The sequence below is a fragment of the Labeo rohita genome, chromosome 3 (genome assembly GCF_022985175.1).
Source record: "Labeo rohita strain BAU-BD-2019 chromosome 3, IGBB_LRoh.1.0, whole genome shotgun sequence".
NCBI classification, from domain to species: Eukaryota; Metazoa; Chordata; class Actinopteri; order Cypriniformes; family Cyprinidae; genus Labeo; species Labeo rohita.
In genome coordinates, this window is record NC_066871.1 from 5492517 (window position 1) to 5514608 (window position 22092).

At 36.3% G+C, this 22092-nt stretch overlaps 1 long non-coding RNA gene across 1 annotated transcript; it reads right to left on the bottom strand.

The window, feature by feature from the left end:
• Positions 1-8011: 8011 nt before the first annotated feature.
• LOC127163334 (uncharacterized) lies at positions 8012-20298 on the bottom strand. Its single transcript, XR_007827473.1, has 3 exons — positions 20208-20298; positions 8144-8300; positions 8012-8065 (listed from the first exon to the last, which is right to left on the bottom strand). It is a non-coding gene; the product is annotated as an uncharacterized LOC127163334 (long non-coding RNA).
• Between the last annotated feature and the right edge of the window lie 1794 nt (positions 20299-22092).

Consider the following 22092-nt stretch of genomic DNA (forward strand, 5'->3'; position numbering starts at 1 on the left):
GGCGCTTTGAGTGTCTCGCTGGCGGCGTTCTGTCCAAGTGCATCCCGACCGCATTGTGAAGCATGTTTGGGGTTTATCGATAAGATGTTCCCTCTGGAACCAAACGCTGACCTTGATGCCACGCTGCTACTGTTTAATTGTTGATGCAGATTTATATATAAACTGAGGAAGTGGACCTATGCCCCAGTCACACTGATAAAGTTGCTGTGTCTTGCAGAATGACCTTCCTTAAAACCAAACTTATCTGTTTTCTTGGAAAATGAGGTATTAGATTCAAAACCAGCTGTTCACCCAAAACTTTAAAGAAGTTCACTTCCAAAACAAAGATTTACATATAATGTACTCACCCCTTTGTCATCCAAGATGTTTCTTCAGTCTTTCTTTCTTCAGTTGTAAAGAAATTATGTTTTTTCACGATTCCAGCCGAGGAAGAAGGGTCCTTTCTAGTAAAAATTTTAAAAATTCTATTAAAAAAAAATACAATCTAAATACTTTTTAATCTCAAACGCTCGTCTTGTCTTGCTCTGCCTGAACTCTGTGTATTCTGCTTCAAGAGTATGGGTATGTCGAAAAACGAGCGCTTGACATAAAAAAGTATATAAATTGTATTATTTTTATGAAAATATCTGACCGTTACACTAGAAAATACCCCTCTTTTTCGGCTGGGATCGTTTGAAGCCGCATTTAAACTGCATTTTGGAAGTTCAAACTCAGGGCATCATAAAAGTCCACTGCGCTCTTAAAAATAAAGGTGCTTTAAAAGGTTCTTCGCAGCAATGCCATAGAAGAACCATTTTTGGTTCCACAAAGAACTATTCAGTCAAAGGTTCTTTAAAGAACCATCTCTTTCTTCCTTTTTTTAATTTGAAGAACCTTCTTTTACTACAAAAAACCTTTTGTGAAACATAAAGATTCTTCAGATGTTAAAGGTACTTTATGGAACCATTTTGTCCATATGGACAAAAAAGGTTCTGGCATCGTGAAGCACCTTTATTTTTAAGAGTGTATATGGAGAAAAATGCTGAAATGTAACATAAATGTAACAATTTCTTTACAACTGAAGAAAGAAAGACAAGCACATCTTGGATGACAAGGGGGTGAGTACATTATATGTTAATCTTTGTTTTGGAAGTGGACTTCTCCATTACAAAACCAATGATTTCTGCTTTACTGGATGTTTTATTAATATATCGTATATAATATAATAGTATCAGCAGTGTTTTACCAGCTAAACAGACAAAATATGGTTACTGTACTGTATCTTTGAAACACAAAGAATTTTTATTTTTAGTGATACTTGAGAGATTTTAGTCCCTCCATTAAAAGTCTATTGAACTTGCACTACACTTTAAAAGTTCATTAAGACAAGTATAGATGCAAGATTAGTTGACTAGATGATTAAATGAAACTGCTGCTGCTAATTGACACTGTAAAGGTGGAAACATTACAAATTATGAACTTCAGAAAGCTTTTGTTGACTTCCCCCCCATGGTCATCCAGCCTGGTCTTAGCTGGTCAGCAGGCTGATTTTAGAGGGGTTTTGACCACTTTCTTAGCTGGTCAGGCTGGAAGACCAGCTAGAACAACCTACTTCCAGCTTAAACCAGTTAAAACCAGCCAACCGGCTTAGGCTGGTTATAGCTGTTTTTATTTTTTATTTTTTCAGCAGGGAAAATAGAGTTTATACAGGGGTAACCATGGTAACCACTGTACAAATGCTCCGTCTTGTCTAAAAGTGCCACCTACTGTCAGAGAGTTAATATGAATTTTCATTCATCCCGTCTGCTGCTTTTGTTGCTGTCAGTGTTGAACATTACCCGAAAACAAGATAAGGTATCTGGAATCATTTGACATTGACTTGAAACAATCGTTTGATTCAGAGTTTACGTATTTCAAATGGATCACTTATACACACAATTGCGCGTAAAACAGACCTTTCCAAAAACTCTCCTCCGGATTCACAAATGCTTTGTAAACGTCCCATTGTACAAGTAGGATGGTTGGTCAGTATTTGTCCCGCCCGTCCTCTGTTTAAAGCTGGGTAAATAGTAAAAATTATGGGTAAATTATGGCAGTGCATCAAAATTCAGCGTCATCAGTTTGCCAAAAGACGCGAATGACGCAAATTATGTGATTCAAGTTGAAAAATTTCAACTCAAGTGGAAAATGGACTTCGACTACCAGCCGAGCTACTGAGCAAACTTGTTACGTCTGGAAAGCGAAACAAATGGAGCTGTAATTATAACTGTGTACGAAAACGATTAAAAGTGCTCGCTGTTTTACACCTCTAGTGTTCATTTCTGTTAGAAACTGCAGTGATATCAGGTAGTGAGATCATGGCACAAACGAAACATTTTTCTAAATATCTTTGTGTTGTGACAGAAAAAAGACAAACAGGATTGGAATGGCACTTGACATTTACATTTACCATTTTTTAGGGGAGGAATTTTCCCAGTCTTGATAAAAGGTAAAAGGTTGCAGACAGGCAAAATAAAAAAAAAAGCTTTCAGAAGCCCTCCAAAAATGTTTCAATGGTAAGACATCTATACCACTATAATGTAGGTTAATGAAATGCTAACCAGCCAAACCTTGATCCCTTGGCATAAAGTGATGATTTGAAGGCCAAGAAGAAGCCTTTGGTTTTACAACCAATGTTTTCCAGATTTTCGGTTTATCAAAGCGTATTTGCAGTGCTTTGCAGCTGAACTATCAACACCAAGGAAGATAAGTAAATACGGCTTCAACAAATCACGAGGCAAATGACGCATTGTTAATATTCATGAGGAAAGCTGTATATTTTGCCATGTCAAACGGCGTACGCCCCTGACTATAGCCATTGTTGCTCGCCCAGTTCACTCTAAGGTTGAGGTTTGTGCTGACAACAGGCAGTTTCCTGGCACCTTAATGCTATAATCACAATTAATGGTTTCGCTCCAAGAAATGTTAAAATGTACATCCAACCATACGCATTATGAGAATACGGGAAACTACTCATTGAGGACATCCTTGGGGTGGACCGAATAAACATCGAGCGGTCAAGATATTTGCAGTAACAGCAAATAGCGCTGCGACTTGGCAGCAAGAGGGTCAGAGAAGGAGCCGGGGGTCCCGAGGGAGAGGAGATGGGCAAGCGAACAAAGCGAGTGATTGGTGCTCTGTGGGCCAGTGACATCTCTCCTGCAGGGGAAGTGGAGGAATGCTGGGAATGTGTTGACTTCACACACGCGCGCCCCCCACAGAAGCCTGGCCCCGATGAGGGCGAATCAATAGGAGCTCTGTGGCGTCTACACGTGGCGCTTCCTCCAGTACAAACACTACGCCTCGGCCCAGAGGACACCCAGCTAGGCCTTCGCGCACAGACAAGAACAACATACATCTTGATGTAGTGAAAGCGAATGTCCTTACAGCACCTCGGAATATACGTCGAGTATTTTTGAACGCTGAGAAAGTGTTTTGTCCAGTGTGCATTTCTAAACTTAAATACAGGAACTGAAAATTGACTCTATACAGAAAAAAAAGGAAGGATCGACAGTATATTATTTATATACCGGTACTGTTCAAATTTTAGAATAGCATGCTACCATACTATTTTGGCTGTTTCTGCAGCATGTAGTATACTGTACAGCCCATGTAAAAAAAATAAAATAAAATAAGTATTCACTTATGAACTGGAATAGCCAGATTAGAAGAAATGCATTAGGATTAATTAGTGTCTACTCTAATTAAAAAGTAGTACACTTAATTATATTGAACGTGCACTAATAGTATACTTCAAATCTTAAAAAGTATTGCAGCTAATATGTGACCCTGGACCACAAAACCAGTCATAAGGGTCAGTTTTTCCAAACTGAGATTTATACATCATCTGAAAGCTACATAAATAATTTTTCCATTAATGTATGGTTTGCTATGATATGATATGATATAACAATATTTGGCTGAGATACAACTATTGAAAATCTGGAAACTGAGGGTGCAATATTGAGAAAATCACCTTTAAAGTTGTCCAAATAAAGTTCTTAACATTGCATATGACTAATCAAAAATTAAGTTTTGATATTTTTACAGTAGGAATTTTACAAAATATCTTCATGGAACATGATCTTTGTGTAATATCCTAATTATTTTTGACATAAAACAAAAATCAGTAATTTTGACCCACACTATGTATTTTTGGCTATTGCTACAAATATATCCCAGCGACTTAAGACACATTTAAAGTACATTTTAACTTTAAAAAGTGCACTTTGTAACTGTCAAATGAAAAGTTTTTTCTTTAAAGTGGGCATCTTAAATCATTGTTTTAATAATCTTTTATCATGCTTTAATTAGTACTTATTTTGATGTGTTGACTAACATAGTAAAGCACATCTGAAGTACTTGATTATAATTTTAACTGTCATTGCAGTTTAAATGTACTGAAATTTTATCATACAAATGTGATTACAAATATGTTTAAACAAAACATATAAGTTTCAATTAAAATGACATTAAAATATATTTCAGCTTGTCATAAATGTTTGTCAGTACATTCAGCAGTTCACTTTAACTTTATTTCAAAAAACTAATTATGAAATTACATATAAAGATGCACTTAAGTAGGTCAAAAAAGCACTCTTTCACACTAATTGCATTTAATTTAAAATGAAATGCAACGCATTTCAATGCAATTAACATTGTGTCTATTTGCAATTAAGTATATTCTTTTAAAGTATTATTTCCATAACATATACATGCCTTTTTCACTTTTTCACAAGGTTGAGTGTGAAATCATCACATTTTTACAATCTCCATTCTTGATCAAATGTCAAAACATTATTTTTTTTTTAGGTGAATTTTGTGTTTAGCATTTAAAATTGCATAATGCATATGCTTCTGATGCTAGTTATAAAAAATAGTAGGCGGTATTCAGTGTACACTGCTCAGTATGCAGTAAGCAGTACACTAGTTTTCCATTCAAAATGTAGAGCCTCATTCATGAAACACTAGGGGAACGAATTGTTTCAATGAATAAATGCGACAATTTACATCACAATGGATTTACACACCATTTATATACAAATTTGTTCTGCTTGTGCGCTCCATGAATGAGGTCTGAAGGTCTATTGTATTATACATCTATACTATAATTAAAAGAAATATCAACTACAAAAGAGAATGAACCTCCAGAAGAGGTTCTGGAAAATGCATTACAGCCTTTTATCTAATAAAAATGACAATGTGGTAAATATACGTTTTCCAAATAAAAGGCTTGGATTAAAATGACAGTGCAATATGATAAAATGTTCCATAATAATCAGAGAGGAGAAATCCGAGAGGCCTCGCTGTAAATCACGCAAGACTTCGAGAGGGAAAACTAATTCTTGTCTCTGTCATAACCTCTTTGTAAATGATCTTTTGCCTTTTTATTTCATGCATATTTTTACAGAAATACTATTGCGTGATGTGTGCACGCAAACTAAATGGCTTGTGACAATGAGATTAAATACAGAGGCTGAAATAGCAATTGAATGTGAAAGGCCAAAACCCAGCATGGAACTAAGCACTGAGGACTGGTTAGTGTTTTATGATCTCCAAGGCCATGAAAGTCTGGGGAATTATGTGAAGAAATTCCACCGCACTCAAGCTCAACTGCCCTTCAAATAGTCAAGGAGGCCTCACTTTTGTTTTCCCTTGTGAAAAACAACTGCACTTAACTGTATTAGGTATGCACTTTCAAATCTTGATTTTTTTCAAATCTGTACTTGCAGATAATATATTAATAAATAAAAGGACACTTATGTGTACCTGAAGACTGTTTTTTAATGCACTTCAATACACTTAAGCATACTCAAGTGTTCTGCACTGAAGTACATCTTCAATTAATGTTTGCCATGCTTTACTTATTTTGATGCGTAAACTAACACACTAAAGCACATGTAAAGTACTTGCTTATAATTTTAACTAGCGTGTTATTTCATATTGCATAGCTAATATTTAAAATGTACTAAATGCAACTTCTTCACAAATGTCTAATTACAAACATAGTATGCAAATACAAGACGTTTCAATAGAAAAGACATTAAAGTATATTTTAGTTTACTATAAATGCTTGTCAGTACATTCAGCAGTACACTTTAACCATACTTCAAAGAAGATAGAAATAATTATGAAATCACATATAAAGGTGTACTTAAGTCCCACTTAAGTGGGTCAAAAAAGCTATCTAAAATTCCAGTAACTGCATTTAAAGTAATTCAAACTATAATGAATTTTCATTTAACTGTAATTAAGATCCACTTAAAGGGATAGTTCACCTGAGGAAAATTAAAATTACCCCATTATTTACTCACCCTCAAGCCATTCTAGGTGTATATGACTTTCTTCTACAATCTGAGTTCTATTAAAAAGTCCTGGCTTTTCCAAGTTTTATAATGGCAGTGAATGGGTGTTAAGATTTTGAAGCAAAATAAAGTGCATAAATCCATCATAAAAAGTGATCCACATGGCTTTGGGGGTTAATAAAGGCCTTCTGAAGTGAATCGATGTGTTTTTGTAAGAAAAATATTTGAAACTTTAAAAAACGGCGTTTCCTCTTGGCTTATATCAAAATTCTCCAACATTTTCTTTACAAATCCTTGTTTTGTACTTCTGATTCATTACTGGTGTTTTGTTTTGCTCTTCTCCTATGTCATCCGCTGGAATGCCACTTTCTTGTGAACGCACATACGACAGCGGAAACTAGAAATTACGGTTTATAAAGTCTTAATTATGAATATTTTTTACACAAATGCATCAGTTCGCTTCAGAAGGCCTTTAGTAATCCATGTGGAGCACTTTTAATGATGAATTTATGCATTTTATTTTGCTTCAAAATCTCAACACCCATTTACTTCTATTATAAAGCCTGCAAGAGCCAGGACATTTTTTAATATAACTCCGATTCATCTGAAATATGAAAGTCATATACACCATAATGGCTTGAGGGTGAGTAAATCATGGGGTCATTTTCATTTTTGGGGTGAACTATCCCTTTAAGTGTCTGTAAGTAGTACATTCAGTTCAGTATAAGTATAAGTATAAGTATAAGTATAAGTATAAGTATAAGTATAAGTATAAGTATATAAGTATTAAGTATATTCTTTTAAAGTGTATTATTTCTGTAATAAAGTATGCTAAAGTGCACATCTTAACAAGGGTTAAAAGGTGAAATAGTTTAATGTGTGGAGTTGTCTTTCCTGTGTTGACATAATTCCCTTTTGAAACAGGAAGTCTGGGCTTCACATACTTCAGGTTTGTCACTTTTTAAGATAGCCAGTAGCCTTGAGCTTAGCTTGTAGCTATTTATGAATGAAAGGACTGAATACACTTTTTAAAATGAATAAATTCCAGCTACAATGACAACTGGCAAACTAAATAGTACAGAAAACTTTTTCGACATGCTAATCGGAGGCAGGTGCTTTATAACTTAATGGTAAGGGATGTACTTTTTCTAGGAAATTTGCATTGTATGACAAGCATTTACAAAAATAATGCACATTTAACAGTAAATGTGTATATCTGCTTGCCAACTGTTTATTTTGTCAGTGTTTAAAGGAGTAGTTCACTTGCAGAACAAAAATGTACAGATAATTTACTCAAGCCCTTGTCACCCAAAATGTTCATGTCTTTCTTTCTTCAGTTGTAAAGAAATTATGCTTTTTAAAGAAAACATTTCAGGATTTCTCTCCATATAGTGGACTTCAATGGAGCCCCTGAACTGGACTTCCAAAAAGCAGTTTAAATGCTGCTTCAAAGTGCTGTGAACAATCCCAGTCGAGGAAGAAGGGTCTTATGTAGCGAAACGATCAATTATTTTCTAAAAAAAAAAAAAAAAAAAGGACAATTTATATACTTTTTAACCTTAAATGCTCAAGCTCAGGCTCACGGCTGCAGGCTGAAAGTCACAAAACTCTATTTTTTTTAAACTACACGACAGCTTTGAAACTAATAAAGCATAATAAATCACCTGTAGACTTATCAGTTCACATCTGCCATTTGTTCCAGGAAATCTGCCAGTGCTGTTTTTATTGGGGCCATTTCTGATCTGAGCTCAAATGACAAATTTGTTTATGAGTATGTAAAATCAAACTGATAGTCATGTCACACTGGATTTACAACCTACCTCTTCTGCCAATGATTTGCACCCTGTCTTGTTGTGTGTTGAGCGTCTGTCACCTCACATGAGTAAATGGAGTCATATACGTGGGATCCGTAAGCAAATACGCAGGGTATAGGGCCCTTGAGAACAGCCCTCTCAGCACCCCCAAAAGAGGCTGTGTCTAGATGAGAGAAGAGGAAGATGTTGGACAAACACACTACCAAAGGCAATTCTGTTTACTCTTCACCCTCCCCCAGTCGCCATTTGCTAAAAGCTGGCAGTGCCATTTCAGTGGCCCCATGGCAACAGGAGAATATGTCACTGGGGTAAGTACTTTCTCATGATGTCATGAATTCATTATCTTGGCACAATGAAATACTGCATTGTTTGGGTGCTCTGATAAGCCTCCTCCCAGGGAGGGGAATATTTATGATAACTTCAAATGATGCTCCTTTATATCAAGATGAGTTTGTCAGTTAATGAAATTATATTGTTTACTGTAGGTAAACAGAAGTCACACAGAGGGTTGATTTTTTTCCCACACAACCTTGTGTGAATAACTCTATAGAGATATTTACATATATGCCTTCTGTTTTATTCAGTTTCCCATAAATTTTGAACTGAAACAAATGCAAATGAAGCAATAAAAACAAATGTCTGTATGTTTTGACTTTTAAGTTTGATCTGCAATCTGATTTGCGACCCTGGATCACAATTTTTATACATCATCTGATTTATACATCATCAGAAGGTTGAATAAATAAACTTTTCATTGATGCATGGTTTGCTAGGATAGGATTTGGCTGAGAAATAAGTGTTTGAAAATCTGGAATCTGACGGTGCAAAAAAAAAAAGCATTGAGAAAATCAACTGTTTTTAAAGTTGTCCAAATGTTAATGAAAAGTTCTTAGCAATACGTATTACTAATTAAAAATACAAAACAATTACTAAATATCTTCATGGAACATGATCCTTCAATATCCTAATGATTTTTGGCATAAAAGAAAAATCGCTAATTTTGACCCATACAGTGTTTTGTTGGCTATTGCTATAAATAAACCTGTGCTACTTATGACTGGTTTTGTGGTCCAGGGTCACATTCATCTTTCTGGGCAATGGAAAAATGAACATTTGCAGTGCCAAAAAACCACTTCACCTGCAATTTAACATTATGAAGCTGAATACTTTCTTTTGGCTCATCATTGACAACATTTCCGGGTGGCCATTTCTCCATTTTAGGCCAGAAACTATGCACATAACGTGGACACAAATGCTTTGCCAATGTATTTCAAGTGGTTTAAAAACACACACACACACACAAAGCAAACACAATAGTAATCTATACAAACGAGTTTATGAATTAATGTCTGTGAAACAGTATGAGTGGGGGAAAAAAAAAATTAAACTTTAGTTTAGCCATTAACCATCACTTCCAGCCAACTGTAACTTGTCAGAACCCATATATATAAGTTGTATGGGTTATATACATCCAAGTTGGCCAGAAGCCATAGTTTATGGTTTAAAAAGTTACAAATATTTCTCTCTCACACACCTATAGTTTTGGTTCAGAAAACGTTCATTTATTAACTGGAGTTATATGGATTACTGTGTTTGTTCTGCATGGATTTAAATCATCCGTTTTGAGAGACCCATCTAGTTGCATTATGGACTCACATTGATGGACTATTTAACCTTTTTATGACACCTTTTAAAGGTGCACTCAGCAGTTCAGAGCTTATTTAAAATGTGTTACACATTAAGAAATAACTTGTGGATTCACATGAAATGAAGAATGCACTCCTTCAAAATAGTTTAAGAAAAATGTTTAATTATATATGGTGCGGGTCAACATGTATTTTACCATGTTAAAATGACGTGACGTGAAATGTTTCTCTAAAGGCCGGGACACGCAAGCCGACTTCAAAGAACTAGAAGCTGTGCTTAAACACACCGCACAGACTACAGCTGACTGCAAACTAACATGTGCGTTCTACGAAAAAAAAAAACAAACAAAAAAAAAAAAAAAAAAAAAAAAAAAAACGCTAAAACCAGCCTAGGCTGGCTGGTAGGTCTTAGCTGGTTTAGGCTGGAAGTAGCTGGTTTTAGCTAGTCTCTCAGCCTCGCTAGGCTAGTCAGGCTGGTTTTAGCTCAGAGGTGTCAAACTCAAGTTCCTGGAGGGCCGCAGCCCTGCAAAGTTTTGTTCCAACCATGCTCCAACACACATACTATGCAGTTTTCAATTAAGCCTGAAGGACTTGATTAGTTGGATCAGGTGTGTTTAATTAGGGTTGCATCTAAACTCTGCAGGGCTGCGGCCCTCCAGGACCGGAGTTTGACACCCCTGTTTTAGCTGGTTGTTCCAGCTGGTCTCCCAGCCTGACCGGATAAGGCAGTCGCCTTAGGCTGGTTTTAGCTGTTTTTTTTTTTTAGCAGGGTAGGCATTCAATCAGAGTTCATGTTGAATCGGGCAAAATCCCATCAACGTGAGTCCGACGAGAGCCAATATGTGGAGTACACCAAACAAAGTAGCCCAACAGATGCTGACTGACAGCCCATTGAGAGCCGACGGCCAACCGTCAGCTTGGTGTGTCCCGGCCTTACCGCCCAGAGTATACTTCACTTCTTACACTTACGCAAGGGTCAGCGAACAGTGCGCATGGCATGACTTTCGTCATCAGTATAGCATGTGTGTAGACACCCGATTTTTGAACATACTTTTTACACACAGGTCACACATGCATATTGAAGTTATTTTGCAGTAATCAGTTGCTCCACAAGGTGGCAACACTGTCCCACGGTAAAAAATGAAACTAAAGAGATGGAACAAAATAATAAGGACAACAACAAGCAACGCTCACATTGACAAGAGAGAGAGAGGGTATGAGACACCAGTTTTGGTTTTAAAGAGTTCAAAAATATGTTATCGGTCATAACTTACTGGGAAAAACAGAGCAGACACTTGACATAGACGAAGCTTTCTAGAGTGCATTTGTCGACCGCCTGCAATATGTTTGCAAAAATTAAATGTACTTTGGGCTTAAGGCTGTTTTTACACTGGCACAAAAAAAATCTAATTTTTGCTCACATCTGACACAGATTGGAATTTGTTGCACATGTGTAAACATGAAAATCTGCATGAGATCCATTTTTTACAAAAGTCTGAGCCACTTCCAAATATGGATTTTAATCGGATAGATAACCGATATCTGGACATTTGACCTATGTCTAAACACACATATCTGATTCCCCTCAGAACTCCCAATGCGAGGGTCACACGTTAGCTGATAAAGATGGCATTTTAATGCTGGCATACTGTATACGCTCGCATTTCATTGAGATGGAAACTTTATAGGTAAGAAATTGCACATGGAGCTGGTTTTCAACCCTGACCCATAAATTTTATGAATAAAACAGCTTAGCTACTAAAAGCTACGTTATATTTCTCAGCAATGAGGTGATAACCATTCAAAAACCTGAGGGTCTACCATGTGCATAGTGATCACTGACAATCATTTTTGGCAGGAATTAATGTAAACACAGTTATCGGATCCCAGTCTGTCTAAAGTAAAAAACAATTGGATATGGTCAAAAGACTGGATCTGCGCATTAAGTCCAACTGACGGAGAGAATCCTCATGCTCATTAGCTGCCGCCTCTAGATACATACACTATAGCGTAGTGTTGTTTGCTGATGCCAAGAGCAAAAATGACACAATGAAACATTATTATCGTGCTTAAGCAGCAGAAACAACGAAAGAATCAGTACATGTACAACTGAAGAAGCAGAAAAGCTCTGAAGGCAGAAGACAAGAAACAAGCTGGAACAGAATTACAACGTGGAAAGAACAGGTATGTTAATTATTGTGTACACCGTTCTTTAAAACTCACTATTAGTGTAATTTACATAAAACTAAGAGAAGGACAAGTCGATAGATGGCAGTACAGCATCTAATACCATTGGTAGTTAAAGCAGACGAAGAACAGCAGTGCAAACACTAGCTAACTACAGGATAAACTTTTAAAATTTACTGTGTGTGCTATTATTCAGGCAGCATCAGCTAGTTATTAGCAAATCAACAGTTTAACCAACAAGCACGGCAAGATTCTGACATGCTGGAGCCCTTATGAAAATTAACTGAGGTTGTACTACAAATAAACCAAAGAAAACATGTTTTTGCTACACCATAGTTTAACAATGGTATTTGTAGTAAAACTATGGTTACACAAATGATAATCAATCCCTTTTACTACAGTAAAACCACTGTTAATTTTAATAAGAGAACACATTGCAGTGTTTTGGGCATTAGCTAAATAGATAAAAAACTAACCTGAGAAGCTAAGCTAACTTATAATTTTAGCAGGGTAGGCATTCAATCAGAGTTCTTATAATGCTTATAATATGAACAGTGTTGCCAAGTCCACGGTTTTCCCCCGGAATTAAGCTACTTTTATTCTGCTGCCTCGGGATGTTTTTTAGTCTGTGGGTTAGTGAAATCCTCCATCTCTGTCCACTTTGGTTGCCATTTTTTCTCTGGAATGCATTTGGGCTAGTTTTGGCAGTAATTGGGCTATTTTTGAGTAGCAACTGGGCTGGTTTTGTTACACGGACCTGGCAACCCTGAAGATGAAAGTGAGCATAAGTAAGCATGTTCATTTATGAGAATAGGATGGATTGCAAGAAACAGATTTTAGTTTCATTCAGTGTCTTATTAAGGACCACAGACGACACCAGAGACAGATACAATATAACATGACAATGACATTTTTGGCAATCAAGCCTGTTAAACCAGGACATAGTTGCATTGTTAGCAACTGTCCCAGTTTCATTAGAATGTCTGATCACCATAATTATGCTGGCATTTTGTACATTCAGAATAAAGCACAAAGCTCTGTTGATTTGATTTTAACTAAAAATGTATGCCGTTCAACAAAAGCGCTGTTATTGGAATGAAAATTCAGGTTTGGAACAGCATGTGGCTGAGTAAGTGATACCACAGTTGTCATTGTGACTGAACTGCTCTTTTAATCAAGTGCATTGGTGTCAGTTTTCGACTTGAGATTCTCCCAGATCTTAAATCGGATGAGCGTGCAGACATTAGCATTTGTAGAGAAACTATGTCTCCATTAATTCAGAAGTAGGCATCTCTTCCACACTTAAATATCAGCGTCTGAGTCTGTCCGCAAAGCTGGCTGTTTGTTCAGAGTAAAGAGCGTCTGTGGTGTTACCGCGGCTCTAACGGAGTCCCTGGCAACCAGAGCGGCCTACCCTGACCCGGACCGCTTCATAGAGGATGTGAGTGGACCTGAACTAACCCAGGATAAATTCAGTCATTAGAATAAGGGCAGACGGGGTCACGGCAGTGTCACGCAGACAACAGCCATTGTGAGGTGACAATGTTGGTTCGGGCTCAGCAGGAAACAGCAGGCGGACGGGCTGTGATGATGGATGGATCTCTCTCTGTGGCACAATGGACGAGGAGATTGATAGATGGGAAATGCAGACGGAGGGCCACACAGAGGCGGATGTGAGCTGTTGTGCGCCAGGACAAAGTGAGAGTGATGGAAAGGTGGGGGGGTTGATGAAAGACATTGACAGAGACATTGATGCCATTCCACAGATGTGTGTGCGAGATTGTTGTTGTTTTAAAAAGATAAATATTATCTTTGGTGTAGATACTATGGATTAAAGGCAGTGTTTACAGTGACTTTGACATGGTGATAGGGTATAGTTAGGCACTACACAAAGCAGAGAGTAAAAAAATAAAATAAAAATAACTACATGTAAGTAGTTTTCAGTAATACAATAACTGATTTTACAAAGGATTTAAATGTAGCTCATTCATACATTTTTGAGCTGCTACTTGGTTGGATGTTGTAACAAGTTTGAAATGTGTAGCAAATCCCCCAGCTTTGTCTCTCAGCTACTAGAAACAGACAACAATAGTGTCATCTCATACAGGAAACCAATCTCTCACTGTCTCATCTCCCTGCCAGGAAAGACTACAAATTACTACTGTTAGTCATGCAGGCTGCTAGCCAAGTGCAAACAGGTTCATTGGCCTCTATATGCAATCACTGGAGCACCTGATGGAATTCAGGCCTGTTTTTTCCAGCACAACAAAAGAGCTCTGTTTGCAGAAACTCTCTGCTCTGATACAACTTATGTAAGACACAAGGGGGGACAATGGAAGCCCGTTTCCGCCACCGAATAATAATAACAAAAAAAAAAAAAAACGGTAATTGCAACTTTTTAATCTCACAATTATGACTTTTTCCCCCCTCACAATTCTGAGAATTGAGGTCAGAATTGCATGATATAAAGTCACAATTATGAGTTATAAAGTCAGAATTGCGAGATATAAACTCAATAATGCCAACTGTTTTTTCTTCAGAATTGCAAGTTTATATCTCAAAATTGTCACTTTTCTCTCAGAATCGCAAGAACAATTCTGACTTTATAACACGCAATTTCGAGTTATTAAGATTTGTTAAGCTCGCAATTCTGAGAACATCTTAGTCTCCCCCCCCCCTCAAAATTGGACTTTATAACTCACAACTGCAAGTTTATATCTCACAATTCTGTGAAAAAAAAAAAAAAAAAAAAAAAAAAAAAAGTAAGAACTGAGAGGGAAATATCTGAATTGCAAGATACAAACTCTCATTTGTGAGAAAAAAGTCAGAACTGTTTTTTTTTTTTTTTTTTTTTTTTTTTTTTGTGTTGCAATCCTTATTTTTTTCTTGTAGTTTTGAATTTATATCACGCAATTCTAAAGAAAGAAATCTGAATTATATCTCGCAATTCTGACCTTATTTCTTGCAATTGTGAGTTTATCATGCAATTCTGATGGGGGAAGAAAAATCCCCACTCCAGACCCGTATGTCATATTATATTTCATATAGTTGACAGTTGACAAATATGATGCAGGGCAACAACTTCACAAATGCAGTTATGCCCTACAAACAAAGATATCACATATCACACGATATCACACAGCCAGCAAGAGCAATATGACACGAGTGCTGATTTTGTCCAGATCTATCACAAGCTTAAAGGTGATTTTATACAACAGTTCAGTAAATAAGAAGTGAATATTGTGTTTAAACAAAATATTATGTGTTTTTGCTCAATTTTGCAGAGAACATATTACATCTCCAAGCAACACAACAGTGTTTAGTTTCTGAATGAATCCACGTTTTGAACGAATCGAATGAGTAATGGATGACTCATAAAGATATTTATCACAACCTGCTGGCAGATTTAGTATAATTTAATAATAAAAAAATTAAAATAAAAATAATAAATAAATAAATAAATAAATATTTCACCCCCCAAAAAATTAATTCTGTCATCATTTACTCACCATCATGTCTTTTCAAACCTTTCTTTTATGAAACATAAAAGAAGGTATTTTGAAGACTGTTGGTAACAAAGCTGTTTGGTTACCAATGACTTTCTTTGTATGAACAAAAATACTGAGATGTTTCTCACATTATCCTCTTTTATGTTCCATAGTTTACATACATTTATTACTTACTGTACCTAAAATGACAATAAGTAATAAATGTACTATTAAACAAACAAACACTATTGTTTGAAAGTTTGAAGTCAGTAAAGTTTTGTGTGAAAAAATGCCTCTTATGTTCACCAAGGCTGCATTTACTGGTGAAAAAAATAAAATAGAATAAATAAATATAGTGAACAGTCTTTTTTTTTTATTATTATTATTATTACTATTATTGTTAATTTTATTATTATTATTATTATTATTATTATTAATTTATTATATTTATTTTTTGTTTGCAATTTAATATATATATATTAATATATATATATATATAGAATGCAAACTGGTTTTACTGCCATATGAAAGTATCATATGTGGGTTCAGTCATATGATTTCAAATAACCCATCAGGTCTTTGGTTTTCCCCTGATACCTAGAACCAACATGCTGATCTGAATTTATATCACTATATTAAGAAATAAAAACGAAAATAAACCATTAAGAAAAGTTTTAAAAGCAACCAACGCCTCCAGACAGGACATGATTCATATGTGCTAGAAAGTGTTAGGTCTGAGATGTGTCATATGTGTGTCACAAAACAGTAATTTATCATTGAGCCATGGACATGATCAGATCATTATCATTACACTATCTATGGCAGGGCTTGGTGTGATGACAGCTCTATGAACAGGGACAAGTGTGTCTGTGACAGCTGAATCATCAGCTGTAGAAAGAATGGCTGAGCAGAGGGAAAGTACATATTAAACAACAGTCTCACACATGTGCGCACACACACTGTCAGCAGTGGTTGCTGCACATTTGCACAAACCTGGCATTTATATTCTTCATGAGGGCAACAGTAACATCCCAAGGGTAAAGGATCAGGGCCCTTGACTTGAGAGTGAGCTCACGCATGAAGAACGATTAAAGGAAGCAAACAATGATGACCTGCAGGTGTTTAAACAGCAGGTGGAAGAGTAAACACAATAAGCAGTATCTTATGAGCACTGGGTAAACAACAGTGATAGGGCTGTAAATCATGGAGATTGTGACAATTTTGAGTTTCGTGTGAAGAGATGCATTTTGCACATTTTCACAAGGCAAACTCAGTGTGATGTTTTGGGAAACTTAATAGACGGTTTGCATGTCACGATTTTGGTCAGTTACCCAGATGCGTGGCCATGTTGGCGATACTCAGATGTGAACAACAGAATGGATTGCATGGTTAATGTACTACTGAATATGTTGTTCTGCTAATTTATACTGTCTAAACTACGGGGAAAAAAAAAACGTGAGGAAGCTGCTAAATGATTTAGAGAAGGACTTAGTAAACTAGAAAGGGCGCAATATTTTGACAAACTAACGTTAATAGATGGTAAAGATACATACGGGCAGTATTAAGAAAGATATTAGCCTAATAATTCACCTACCTGACCAGCAATTATAAGAACAAACATGAATGTTGTCAAGATTTTTGCCCTGGAAATCCTGGTTCAGTTCGGCCAACCACAAACACCTTTTTGTTCCTCAGACTCCCCTTCGTTACTGTTGCTATGTTCGACAAGAGAAGGGAAAACTGAGAAAAGAGAAAACTGACAACCCGCTGACAGACAAGACAGAGCAGGTTCTTGTGAAAGAAAAAAAAAAAAAAAAAAAAAAAAAAAAAAAAAATTATTTAAAGGCTTCTTCAATTATTGAAATGAGTTAAGTTGTGCTTACAAATATAAATATATATAATTAATGAATGAGGATAGCAAATGAAAAGCAGTCCATAAGATGTGTTGAGACTTCAGGAAATCTCACTTTTAAACAGCATGTAGCGTAGCCACTGTTTCTGGCCTTCTGTTTTGAATGCTCCTCTCAAATAAAGTGTCATTTGTGTGCATATTTCTGGCCATGTTGTTGAGGGTCCTGCTCTGCCACACTGAACACAGCCTCAGATATATTAGCTGACATTCCGCTCACTGACTGACTGAATGCCTGGCTGCTCAAACAGTTGTTGCTGTTTGCTGCCGTGAGCTCAGAGATTGATTATGGGCGGACAGACGTGCCTCCTAAACTGGAAAATGTGCTGACAAAAAATTCCCTCAACCTCTGCTATCTATAACACGTATGGAATGCCAAATGCCTTGAATACCCCACTTACAAAGATAATGAAAGTGGAAATATTCTATAAGTAAACTCCAAGATTACCTACCTTAGAATCCTTAAAAAAAAGGAAAACATTATGGTTTCCACAAAAATGTGAAGCAAGAACAACTGTTTTGGTAATAATAAGAAATGTGTTTTGAGCAGCAAATCAGCAAATTTGAATGATTTCTGAAGGATCATGTGACACTGAAGACTGGAGTAATAATGCTGAAATAAATTGTATTTTAAAATATATTTAAATAGAAAACAGTTATTTAAAATTATAATAATATTGCACAATATTATTTTATTTATTTATTTTGAGAAAACGAATTACATCTTAGAATTCTATTGAACTTTTCCAATTTCCATCGGTTGCTTTAAAAAAAAACAAAAAACATTTTGTACATTTTCATGACTTTCATGGCTTTTTTAAATTCTTGCACTTGTGCCTGTTAAGCCACAGCATCATTATCAGATATTGATTCAGGATGGTGGGATCGAATTATAATGTAGCATTGGCTTCTTAAAATGTATAAACCGTGAGTTTTGTCAGAGAGTCATATTCAAGTTCATTTTCATGTTCATTGATTTTATGATCAAAACATTCAAGGTTCCAGGAACTCTGTGGAAATTACTTTTTCAGTTCTCAGAAGCAATTTCTGTATTCGCGTCCAGCCAGTTTTATATGGATGTATATATAGATCCACTGTGCCCTCTAGTGGTTGAGGGATCATAAGGCTCTATAAACCGGGTTATGATGGTTCATAGCTATAGAAATGAAAAATGTTAGACAAAAGAGGATTTCTGGAGCAAGGGTTCATATATTTATCATCTTCAGATACGTCTCATACACATACACACAGAGAGTACATATTTCATGCCCAAAATGACAAGGAGTTTCTCCGATTTCTGAGCATGACAAATGAAGGTTTATGATGTGGCCTTGAGACGGCAGCCATGACTAACTCTAAGCATCACATAAAAGACACTCACTGCGCAGCTCCAATTTCTGTTCATACTTTTTATACAGTGGTGACCATTAATCAAAGATGTCCAAACTATTTAGCCGATGCATGAAAATTCAAGTTTCGCACAACATTTTCAGTGAAATAAGATTTAGATTACACGGTGTTTAATTCACTCCAGCCATTGTGGCTTGAGTCTAACAGACTCAAATGTAATCGATTTTCCACTAGTTCAGTGCACTACAAAGAATGGCTTTAGAGGTTGTAAATAAAACAAAGATCATTAGAGCATGTTTCACAAGAAACATACAAGAAACCTAAACCTTTTTAGTGTTCCAGTTAACCAGTTCCCTAAAAATCAAATCTCACAAATAAAAATGTTTGCATTTTGATTACACTTTAAATAAGTTGAGTTATATATTAAATAAATCCATGGTTGATATTGCTTTAGATTCATTAGAAATTCATTCAAACTGGTCAGTTCGGGCGATTTTGGCAAGTATAGTTTGTAATCCACATACTCCATGCATACTGAAAATGCACACACACATTATACACGCATCGGAAATCAAAATTAGAGTACAATTTATAAGTACTTGATTTTTTCTGAAATATTATTAATCTTCCTTGCTCAAAATTTGAAGGAATATCAGCTGTAGGCGTACCACTGTTCTACTTACATGTTTGTCAAATATCCATGGCATTTCAACAAAAACCTTTATTTTGTGGAAAACCCAGTGATCAAAATTAGAGAACAGTAACCGCTGTAGCACTAAAGATGATTAAAACTAAATTTTGGAGGTTTACAGCTGTCAGAGATTAGTAGGAAGTGTAGAGGCCTTTGCTTTGAATGACTTCAGCAGGACATCACTAGTGCTGGTTTGATATTGGTCCACTCTTGTTCCACTCACTTCCATAGTTTGGTAACTAGTGGGTTTCTTATCCATAACTTTGTTGCCAAGGATTTTTCAGTCAGGATTAGATCAGGACTCTGGGCTGGGCATTTCATTATTTCAGTGTTCTTAGCGTCAAGGAACTGCTTTGCTACTTTGTTTTGCATGGTGATGGAAGCATTGTCTTGCATGAAAATTGCAGGCTGATTGGGAGATGCTTGCAGGGAAGGAAGTGCATGTTGCTAAAGGAGGTTTTGATAAACATTTGCATTCACGCTGCCCAACCCCTGCTGCAGAAAACATCCCTCAAACTATGACTTCCTCCTCCACCCTTACTGACTACTTTACGTACTTGGGCTTCAGTCTTTTCAGTCAAACAAAATGTTTCAGACCCAAATAAAATAATCTTGCTCTCATCATTAAAGTTCTCCTCTCTCCACACAACATGCTCCTCAGCAAAGGTGAGCCTACTACACTCTTAAAAATAAAGGTGCTTTATAAGGTTCTTCACAGCAATGCCATTAGAAGTACAATTTTTGGTTCCACAAAGAACCATTCAGTCAAAGGCTTTTTAAAGAACTATCTCTTTCTTACCTTTTATAATCTGAAGAACCTTCTTTCACCGTGAAACAGAAAGGTTCTTCAGATGTTAAAGGTTCTTTATGGCAGTGGTTGTCAATCCTGGTCCTGGGGGCCCCCTGCTCTGCACGTTTTTTTATGTCTCCCTTATTCAACACACTTGATTGAGATCATCAGCTCGTTAGTTCAGTTCATGGATCTCTCTCCTAATGAGCTGATGATCTCAATCAGGTGTGTTAAATAAGGGGAGACATGAAAATGTGCAGAGCAGAGTGTCCCCAGGACCAGATTGAGAACCACTGCTTTATGGAACCATTTAGACAAAAAAGGTTCTTGTATGGCAGGGGTGCTCAACCCTGTTCCTGGAGATCTACCTTCATGCAGAGTTTAGCTCCAACCCTGATCAAACACACCTGAACCAACTAATTAGGATCTGAAGGAGCACTTGATAATTACAGACAGGTGTGTTTGATCAGGGTTGGAACTAAACTCTGCAAGAAGGTAGATCTCCAGAAACAGGGTTGGGCACCCCTGTTCTATGGCATCATGAAATACCTTGATTTGATTTTTTTCTGCTGATGAGAGACTTGGTCACTGCAGATTGCACTTTAAGTCTGACTTCTCTTAAACATGCAGAGATAGATCCTTACCCTGTTCAGGACTGAACTGGCAAGCAATTCCAGCTGCAGTGTTGAACCAATTCCCCATTGACAGTCTCTGCATTATCCCGCTTTCTTGTGCATTACCTTACATGGATGATCAGCCTTTTTGCAATCTCAGTGAAAATCAGAGAAATCCTGTCAGTTAAATAGGATTTGTCATATAATTAAGAAAATTAGCACCAGGTGTCAGATTAACACAAATAAATTGGAAATGGATCTGTAAGTGTTCTCTAATTTTGATCAGATCTTTTTTTAAATATTGCATTAAGTTTTTTATACTGTGCTTTAGAACACAATTCATTTATGAAATATGCTTAAGACAACTGCCCTTCTGCTTCAAATATGACTGAGCAGTGACTTTTAAATTTAGGAAATTCTACGTTGTTCTTTAATTTTATTCTCCACTGTACAGTATAAGCCTATTGCAGATATAGTGTATATAACATGGTAGCATGCTTTTCCGAATATAACCCAGGGCTTCATGCTGCGTTTTGAAGCAGATCAGCTGATGATGCTGCGGAGCACACAGTATGACCAGATGAAAGGCATCTAGTAAATTATTAATAAATGGCAATTTTAAAAGGACTCTAGTTTTTTTTTTAAAAAAAAGGCCACTGCCACATAAAGAGCAATCTTCCATGCATCCATATTTTTTGTCCACTGTATCTTTGGTCTGTAAGGATAAGGCTTTTAGCAAAATTATTCTGTTGTGTGTAGCAATAATTCAATATACAGTGCAGAATGTCAATTTTACTAACTGTAACCACAGTGTTTCTGTCAGTATTGCGGTTGATCATGATGAATTGTTGAACAGCTTTTAATACATTATGTTTCTACCCAACACTATAAGTCAAGTTTACAACTATAAACGGTTTTGTATAAAATTTAACGTTTCTGATTGGCATCAAAAATACATTTTGCAGCCTAATCCATAAGTAATCAATCCAACTCCAGTCCATCAGTTAATGTCTTGTAAAGCTAAAAGCTGTGTTTTTCTCAGCTGTTTGGGCTATCATTCTGACAGCACCCATTTAATGCTGTGGATCCATTGGAGGGCGTTTCATAAAACAAGTTTATCAAATGAGCCAGGCTTATTTCGGCTGGTCTGACTTATTTTGAGCCAAATCAAGTGACAATAAGTCAGACGAACTAAAATAAGCCTGGCTTATTTGGTAAACTTGTTTTATGAAACGCCCCCCTGATATGTTCAGATGAAGAAAAAAACACTCATCTACACC